This window comes from Callorhinus ursinus, unplaced genomic scaffold (assembly GCF_003265705.2).
Source record: "Callorhinus ursinus isolate GAN/ISIS: 27379988/994484 unplaced genomic scaffold, GSC_fseal_2.0 scaffold40, whole genome shotgun sequence".
Taxonomy (NCBI): Eukaryota; Metazoa; Chordata; class Mammalia; order Carnivora; family Otariidae; genus Callorhinus; species Callorhinus ursinus.
The window spans coordinates 6,144,280-6,154,104 of NW_027397102.1; the positions used below are offsets into that span (position 1 = coordinate 6,144,280).

Sequence of the window (9,825 nt, forward strand, 5' to 3'; positions counted from 1 at the left end):
CCAGAGGTGGAATTGCCCAGCCCTTTCCAGTCCGGGCTAAATAATCTGCTTGGGTTTGCTCTCGGGAGCTTTTGTTCCCTGCATGCTTTCCGTACAGCTTTGGAGGATGAGAGTGAAAATAGCATCTCCCAATCTCTGCCCCAGAGGAGCTGAGAACTCAGGGGCCCTACTCCTCAGTCAGCTCCCAGAGAAAAGCAGTCAGTCACTCCCATCTCCCTGGTCTCTGGCCACACTAGGTGCTCACCCTGTCTGTGACCGAGCCTTACTATCTCTGGCACCGGACCCCGTGTGGAGTCTCCAAACCCAGCAGATCCCTGCAGTGCACTCCCGTGCCCCTCCTCCAGGGGGAGGAAGGGGACTCTCCCTGGATCTGCCACTTTTTGGGTCCCTGCTGGAGGAGCAGTGGCCCGACTGTGCCGCGGATCAAGGTTTATGGCAACCTCGAGCTGAGAGCCCACTCCTCAGCTCCATCTCTGCAGCCGGCTTCCCTGCTCTGATACCTGGGAGCTCTGCTGCATTCAGGCACCCCCGGTCTTTCTATGACCTTGAGGGTCCTGAGACCACACTGTCCCAGCAAGTGTTCCACCCCCTGCTTAGCCACTGGAGCGACTTCCCTCAGCAGAGCCAACTTCTAAAATTTCCGATTTTATTCTCTGCTGCTCTATCACTTGCCAGAAGCGGCCAACAGAGACCCCCTCCCCCGCTGTCTGTCTTCCTGAATATCACCTCAGATTCAACTTCTCCGCACATCCTACCTTCCAGAAAGTGGTCGCTTTTCTGTTCAGAGAGTTGTTGCTATTCTTTTCTTTGATCCGTTGAGTTTGTAGGTGTTCAGAATGGTTTAATCCCTATCCAGCTGAATTCCTGGGACCAGAGGAAATCCAGGTCTCCTACTCCTCTGTCATCTTGCTCCTCCCCCTTCTAGTACATCAAGAATGTCCAGTTTGTTTACTATAGCAGCTCAACTTTAAAACTGCCATGGAATTTGCTACAAATTTGGGCCCTTCAAATATTTTTTGTGGAATAATGCTAGACCTATTCTCAGGTTGGCTTAATCAACCTCTTCAATGGTGGGTACAGAGGAAGCACCACCAGAGGGAGGAGCTCCACCACCAGGGAAGCCTCTAGGAATTCCTTCTGGCATGCCCCCTGCACTCTCGTACAGCTTGGTAATGATGAGGTTGCAGACTTTCTCCAGCTCTTTTTCTGATGTTCAAATTCTTCCTTCTCTGCAGTCTGGTTCTTATCAAGCCAGTTGATGATTTCATTGCACTTGTCAAGAATCTTCTGTTTGTCCTCAACATTGGTTTTGCCTGAAGTTTTTCATCTTCAACAGTTACTTTCATTTTGAATGCATAAGATTCAAGTGAATTCTTGGAAGACACCTTGCCTTGCTGTTTCTCATCTTCAGCTTTGTTCTTAGCTTCCTGGACCATGCGCTCAATGTCTTCCTTGCTCAAGTGGCCCTTGTCATTAGTGATTGTAATCTTATTCTCTTTTCCTGTGGTCTTCTCCACAGCAGAGACATTGAGGATAACATTAGCTCAATATCAAAAGTGACTTCAATCTGAGGAATACAATGAGAGGCAGGAGGTATGCCTGTGAATTTGAACTTACCAAGTAGGTTTTTATCCTTGGTCATGGGATGCTCATCTTCATATACCTGAATAAACACACCAGGCTGGTTGTCAAAGTAGGGAGTGAAAGTTTGTGTCTGTTTGGTAGGAATGGTAGTATTACCATTACCAGCTTGATGAGAACCGGCATGACTCCTCCAGCAGTTTCAATGCTCTCTCCAGAAAGAATGGTTGCCTGGACAGCTGCACCATAAACAACAGCCTCATCAGGGTTGATGCTCTTATTCAGTTCTTTTCCATCGAAGAAATCTTGTAGAAGTTTCTGAATCTTGGGGATATGGGTAGAACCACCCATCAGATCAATATCATGGATCTGAGACTTGTCTAGCTTGGCATCCCGAAGGACTTTTTCTACAGGGTCCAAGGTGCCACGGAACAGGTCAGCATTTAATTCTTCAAACTGTGCATGAGTAATAGAGGTATAGAAGTAGATTCCTTCATATAAAGAATCAATCTCAATACTGGTCTGGGTGCTGGAAGAAAGTGTATGCATAGCACTTTCACAGCTTTTAAGACTATTTTGTAGTTCTGTACAAATTTTAGTATTATTTTTCTAGTTCTGTGAAAAATATTACTGGTATTTTGATAGGAATTGCATTGAATCTGTAGATTGCTTTGGCTAGTGTGGACATTTTAACAACATTGGTTTTTCTAATACATAGGTATGGGATGTCTTTCTGTTTGTGTCATCTTCAAGTGCATTCATCATTGTGTTATACTTTTTGGAGTACAGCTCATTCATTTCCTTTCTTAAGTTTATTCCTAGGTATTTATTTGTTTGTTAGTTTTTTGAAAATTTTTATTTAATTGCACTTAGTCAACATACAGTATAATATTACTTTCAGGTGTACAATATAGAGATTCAGTACTTCCATACATCACCCAGGTCTCATCACAAGTGCACTCCTTAATCCCCATAACCTATTTAACCCATCTCCACATCCTCCTCCTCTCTGGCAACCATCAGTTTGGTCTCTATATGTAAGAGTCTGTTTCTTGGTTTGTCTGTCTCTTTTTCCCCCTTTGCTCATTTGTTTTTTTTCTGAGATTCCATGTATGAATGAAATTATATGGTATCTATCTTTCTCTGACTGATGTATTTGACTTAGAATTATATATGCTAGCTCCATCCATGTCAACTCAAATGGAAAGATTTCATTTTTTATAGCTGAGTAATATTCCATTGTATCTATATACACCCCATTTTTTTTTGTCCATTCTTCAGTCGATGGATACTTGGCCTGTTTTCATAATTTGACTATTGTAGTTAACGCTGCTATAAACATCACGGTGCATATATCCCTTTGAATTAGTATTTTTATATTCTTTGGGTAAATACATAGTAGTGCAATTGCTGGATTGGAGGGTAGAACTATTTTTAACTTATACTCTTTTCCACACTGGCTGTACCAGTTTGCATTCTCTTAACAGTGCAAAAGGGTTTCCGTTTCTGCACATCCTCACCAACACCTGTTGTTTCTTGTATTGTTGACTTTAGCCATTCTGATAGGTGTGATGTGATATCTCACTGTAATTTTGATTTGCATTTCCCTGATGATGAGTGATGCTGAGCTTCTTTTCGTGTGTTTGTTGGCCATCTTTATATCTTCTTTGGAGAAATGTTTATTCACATTGTCTGCCCATTTTTAATCGAATTATTTGTTTTCTGTGTTTAGTTTTATAAGTTCTTTATATATTTTGGATACTAACTCCTTATCAGATGTGCCATTGGCAAATATCTTCCCCCATTCCATAGGTCAACTTTTAGTTTTGTTGACAGTTTCCTTTGCTGTGCAGAAGCTTTTTATTTTGATGTTGTCCTATGAATTTATATTTGTTTTTGTTTCCTCAAGGAGTATTTCTAGAAAGAAGTTGCTGCTGCCTGTGTCAGAGAAGATACTGCATGTGTATCTTTTAAACATGATATCTGAAACCATAAAAATCCCATAAGAAAACTTAGGTAGTAATTTATTTGACCTCAGCCATAGAAATATTTTTCTAGATATGTTTCCCCTGGCAAGGGTAACAAAAGCTGAAGTTAATTGGGGTACCTGGGTGGCTCAGTCAGTTCTGTCCAACTCTTGATTTCAGCTCAGGTCATGATCTCAGGGTTGTGAGATTGAGCCCCAAGTCAGGCTCTGCATTCAGTGGGGAGTCTGCTTGAGATTCTTTCTCTCCCTCTCCCTCTGCCCCTCCCCCCACTCTCTCTTTCTTTCTCTCTCTCTCTAAAATAATAAATATTTTGTTTTAAAAAAGCAAAAATTAATTATTGGGACTACACTAAAATAAATAGCTTTCCACAGTGAAGGAAACTATAAACAAAATGGAAAAGCAATCTAGTGAATGGAAGAATGCATTTGCAAATGATGTATCAGGTAAGTGGTTAATATTCAAAATAGATAAAGAGCATATACAACCCGACACCTAATAATAATAATAATAATAATAATAACCCAATTAAAAGGGGGCAAAGACCTGAATAGATATTTTCCAGGGGACATACAGATGGCCAAAAGACACATGAAAAAGTGCTCAACATTACTAATCATCAGGGAAATGCAAGTTAAAATTACAATGAGGTATCATTTTATACCTGTTAGAATGGATAAAATAAAAAAACACAAGAAATAGCAAGTGTTGGCAAGGATATGGAGTAAAAGGAACCATTGAGCACTATTGGTAAATTGGTGCAGATTGCAAATTGGTGCAGTTACTGTGGAAAACAGTATGGAAGTTCCTCAAAATTTAAAAATAGAATTACCATATGATCTAGTAATTCCACTAGTGGGTATTCACACATAGAAAACAAAAATACTAATTCAAAAGAATATATGAACCCATATGTTTATTGCAGCATTACTTACACTAACCCAGATACAGATGTGCCCCAAGTGTCCATGCAGAGATGAATGGATACACACACAATGGGGTATTAGTTAGACAAAAGAGTAGTATCTTGCCATTTGCAACAATATGGACGACCTTGAGAATATAACGCTAAGTTAAATAAGTCAGTAAAAGAAAGATAATTACCATTATTATTTCACTCCTATGTATAATTTCAGAAAAAACAAACAAACAAACATACAAAGAGAAAAAAGAGACAAGCCAAAAAACACAATCTTGAATACAGAAAAGAAACCGGTGGTTGCCAGACGGAAGATGGGTGAGGGGATGAGTGAATAGGTGAAGAGGTAAGAGTATGGCTTATCATGCATGGTGAGCACCAAGTAATGTATAGAATTGTTGAATCACTATATTGTACACCTGAAACTAATATAACACTGTATTTTAATTATATTTGAATTAAGAATATAAATAAATAAAATTAAAAGAAAAACTGAACATACCAGAAAAAGAGACAGACAGAAAAGAGGATTAATTAGAGAGAACAAATTGGAAGGGAGATGAGAGATTAGATAAAGGGGATTAAGAGCAAGTAATGAATCATTGAACACTACATCAAAAACTAATGATGTACTATATGCTGACTAACTGAACATAATAAAAAAAAGAGTACACTTATCTTGATAAGCTCTGAATAATGTATGGAATTTTGGAATCATTATATTGTATACCTGAAACTATTATAACACTATATGTTAATTATACTTCAATAAAAAAATAAATCCTTTAACAATATCTCAGGTATAAAATGGACTTAAATAAATGGACACTGTTAGTGTCTGTCACCTGTTCAATTGGCCAATGAGGGTTTTTTTTCCTAAATATTGTTTATTTGCTTGCTGTAAGAATCTTTTGAAGATGTTGTTGGAGTCATTTTGTTGTTTTTTTGTTTTGTTTTGTTTTGTTTTGTTTTTTTAGAATCTTCTGTATACCAACCAAAAAATGCATTCTATTGTCTCTGAAAAGTTTGAAATTCTCTCTTTTAGGTACTTGAGCTGTATCTATCTAAATCAATGTTTACCGAAAGTGGCCACTAAAATTTCAAACATTCTCTCATTTCCCAAAAATGTATAAGATCCTGATCCTTAGACCAGGTGGAACACATAATTTCCTTTAAATTCCCTAAGATGTCTTACTATGAGTGACCTCTTTTTTTTTAAGATTTTATTTATTTGAGAGAGAGAGCATGAGTGAAAGAGAGAAAGCAGGAGCGCGCGAGAGAGAGCACAGGCAGGGGGAAGAGGAGAGGCAGAGGGAGAGAGAGAAGCAGATACCCTGCTGAGCAGGGAGCCTGATGCAGGGCTCAATCCCCGGACCCCAGGGTCATAACCTGAGCTGAAGGCAGATGCTTAACTGACTCAGCCACCCAGGTGACCCTGACCCTTTTTTTTTTTGACAGTTGTCCCCAGACACAGGGAATCATATGTTCCCCTCTTTTGAACAGAATAAGATGACTTACCAAGAAACTTCAACAAACAAAATATATATATATATGCACAATCAAATCAGAGAGCTCAAAATGCAAAGAGAGCTGAGCTTAGATCCAAGAGAGTTACACTCAAATTCCAGGTTTTGTGAGAAAGCAGTGATCTCAATGGGCTCTGTGGCTACCAGCACCTGTTTCCTTCCTGCCTTTGGAGTCATCAAGGGTCTATTTTTGATCTCACTTCTGATGCCATAAAATGCCAAAAGATCAGAGATAACTGAAATAAAACTAATTAACCACCAAGGTAGTGATTAGTAAAAATTTATTTTGCACACATCAAAAAAATATTTGCAAACTGGGAACTCTCAAATGAAAACAGAATGAGGTTAAGGGATATATTGTTATAAAGAATCTTATATACTGAGAAAGCAGTGACTGTTTAATTCTTCACAGTAATTGGTTACATTATAATTTTTTTTTCTTAAATAACAGAAGATTGGTCAGTGGTTACCTCTTATCAAGCTTGGGAAACAGTTCAAGTTTTGCTTATTATTTCCAGAGGCATAAGCAAGAAATGACCCAGGTCAAGTTAATTTTGCAAAATAAACTAAAGTAAGCTTTGTTTGTATACAGGTTTTGTCTGCTCAGGGAATTTTTAAGGTTGGTTTCCATTTGCTTCTTATTTTAACAGCTTATTGGACCACATGGTATTTTTTTTCTTTTTGTGCATAACATACAGTGTTATATTATTTTCAGGTGTACAACTTAGTGATTTGACAAGTTTATACATTATGTTATGTTCACCATAAGTATAGCTACCATCTGTCCTGCTACATCACTATTAAAATATTATTGACTGAATTCCTTATGCTCTATTTTGTTCCCATGACTTACTCATTCCATAACTGGAGGCCTGTATCTCTGTCTCCCCTTCACCCATATTGCCTGACTTATTTCACATAGCATACTTCCCTCTAGGTCCATCCATGTAGCCTCAAATGACACAGTCACATCCTTTTTTATGGGTGTGCAATATTCTATTGTGTGTATATGTGTGTGTGTGTAAATATATATTTTCCATATCCATTTGTCTATTGATGGACACAATTTGTTTCCATGTCTTGGTTATTGTAAATAATGCTGCAATAAACATAAAGGTATTTACATTTTTGAGTATTTTCATTTTCCTTGGTTAAACCCCCAATAGTAGAATTTTTGGATCATACAGTATTCTATGGTATTCTTATTTTTAATTTTTTGAAGAACCTCTATGCTATTTTCCACAGTGACTGTACTAATTTACATTCCCACCAACAGTGCACAAGGGTACTTTTTTCTCCATGTCATCTCCAACACTTGTTTCTTGCCCTTCTCTTCTTGATTTTAGCCATTCTTACAGGTGTGAGGTGATTTTGGTTTTGATTTGCATTGTGGTTTTGATTTGCATTTCCCTGATGATGAGAATTATTGAGCATCTTTTCATGTGTCTATTGGCCATCTGTATATTTTCTTTGGAAAAAAATCTATTCAGGTCCTCCCCCCATTTTTTTTTAAATTTAAATTCAACTAGCCAAGGTATTTTGATATAATGTTCAATGATTCATTAGTTCAGTATAACACCCACCTCCACCCATTTTTTAATTTAATTTTTTTTTTTTAGTGTTGAATTTGAGATCATGACCTGAGCTTAAATCAAGAGTCTGATGCATAAGTGACTGAGCCACCCAGGCGCCCCTGGTGTTGAGTTGTATAATTTCTTTATATATTCTAGATATTAACCCTTTATTGGATATGTCACTTGTAAATATCCTCTTCAATTCATTAGGTTGTCTTTTTGTTTTCTTGATGGTTTCCTTTGCTATGCAGAAGTTTCTTTTTTTTTTTTTATTTTGATGTAGTCCGAATAGTTTTATTTTTGTTCTGTTTCCCTTGCCTTAAAAAACATACCTAGAAAAATGTTGCTATGGCTAATGTCAGAGAAATTGCTGCTTGTGTTCTCTTCTAGGATTTTTGTCATTTCAGGTTTCATGTTTAGGTCTCTAATCCATTTTGAGTTTATTTTTATGTATGGTTTTACAAAGTAGCCTGATTTCACTCTATTGCATGTGGCTGTCCAGTTTTCCTAGCTCCGTTTATTGAGAAGCCTGTCTTTTCCCCTTTGCATATTATTTTTTTAAGATTTTATTTATTTATTTGACAGACAGTGAGAAAGCACAAGCAGGGGGAACGGTAGAGGGAGAGGGAGAAGCAGGATCCTTGCCAAGCAGGGTGCCCGATGCGGGGGTCCATCCCAGGTGCCCCCCTCATTGCATATTCTTGCCTCCTTTGTCATAGATTAATTGACCACATACAAATATTAGTTTATTTCTGGGGTCTCTATTCTGTTCCATTGATCTATGTGTCTCTTTTTGTGCTAGTACTATATTGGTTTGATTACTACAGATTTGTAGTATATCTTGAAATCTAGAATTGTTATATCTTTAGCTTTGTTTTCTTTCTCAGGATTGCTTTGGCTGTTTGGGGTCTTCTGTGATTCCATACAAATTTTTGCATTTTCTGTTTTTAATTTTTTGAGGAACATCCTACAGTTACCACAGTGGCTGAAACGACGTACATTTTCACCAACAGTGCATAAGGATCTTATGCACATCCTGGCTAACACTAGTTAACTTTTGTCTTCTTGACTACAGTCATTCTAGCAGATGTGGGGTGATATCTTACTGAGCTTTTGATTTGTATTTCCCTGATAATTAGTAATGTTGAGCACCTTTTTATGTACCTGATGGACATTTGACTGTCCTCTTTGGAAAATTGTCTAGTTTCTCTTCTTATTTTTTAATTAGATTTGTTCTTGTTATTATTGTATGTGTTTTCAAATTTTTTGTATATTAATCCCTTATCTGATATATGGTTTGCAAATATTTCATCTCACTCCGTAGGTTGCCATTTCATTTTGATTATTTCTTTTTCTTCACAAAACACTTTTAGTTTGATATAGTCACACTTGGTGATATTTGCTTTTTTTGCTTGCACTTTTGGCATCATATCCACAATTCATTACCAAGACCAACGTGAAGGAGGTTTTCCGTGTGTGTGTGTATGTGTGTGTGTGTGTGTGTGTGTGTGTGTGTGCTTTAGGAGTTTCACGGTATAAAGTCTCATGTTTAAGTCTCTAATCCATTTTTAGTTAATTTTTATGAGTGGTATAAGAAAAAGGTCCAATTTAATTTTGTGCATGTAGTTACCAGTTTTCCCAGCACCATTTGTTGAAGAAACTATCTTTTCCCCATTGAATGTACTTGGTTCCCATGTGAAATATTTGTTGACTATATATATGGAAGTTTATTTCTGGGCTCTGTACTCTGTTACATTTGTCTATGAGTCTATTTTTATGCCAGTATCATACAGTTTTACCTACCACATCTTTGTAGTATAGTTTGAAATAAGGAAGGCCTCCAAATTTATTCTTTGGTAGGATAACTTTGGATATTCAAAGTCTTTTCTGGTTCCATACAAATATTAGGGTTATTTTTCCTAATTATATAAAAAATTCCATTGGAATTTTTATAGAGATTGCACTGAAGTAAAAGTTTGCTTTGGATACTATAGACATTTTGACAACATTAATTTTTCAGCTCCATGAACACTGGATATTTTTCCACATGTTTGTGTCTTTGATTTTTTTTCAAATTTCATCAAATTCTTATAGATTTGATTGTACAGATCTTTCACTTCCTTGGTTAAGTTTATTCCTTTGTATGTTACTGTCTTAATGCTATGGTTAATAGCATAGGTTTTTCATTGCTAGTGTACAGAATCACAATGCATTTCATTATTTTTTAAAAGTTTATTGAG

The 9,825-nt window shown here is 37.0% G+C and overlaps 1 pseudogene; it reads right to left on the bottom strand.

Annotated features, from left to right (window-relative positions):
- Window positions 1–1,034: 1,034 nt before the first annotated feature.
- LOC112823021 (heat shock cognate 71 kDa protein pseudogene) lies at window positions 1,035–5,593 on the bottom strand (annotated as a pseudogene).
- Window positions 5,594–9,825: the final 4,232 nt, after the last annotated feature.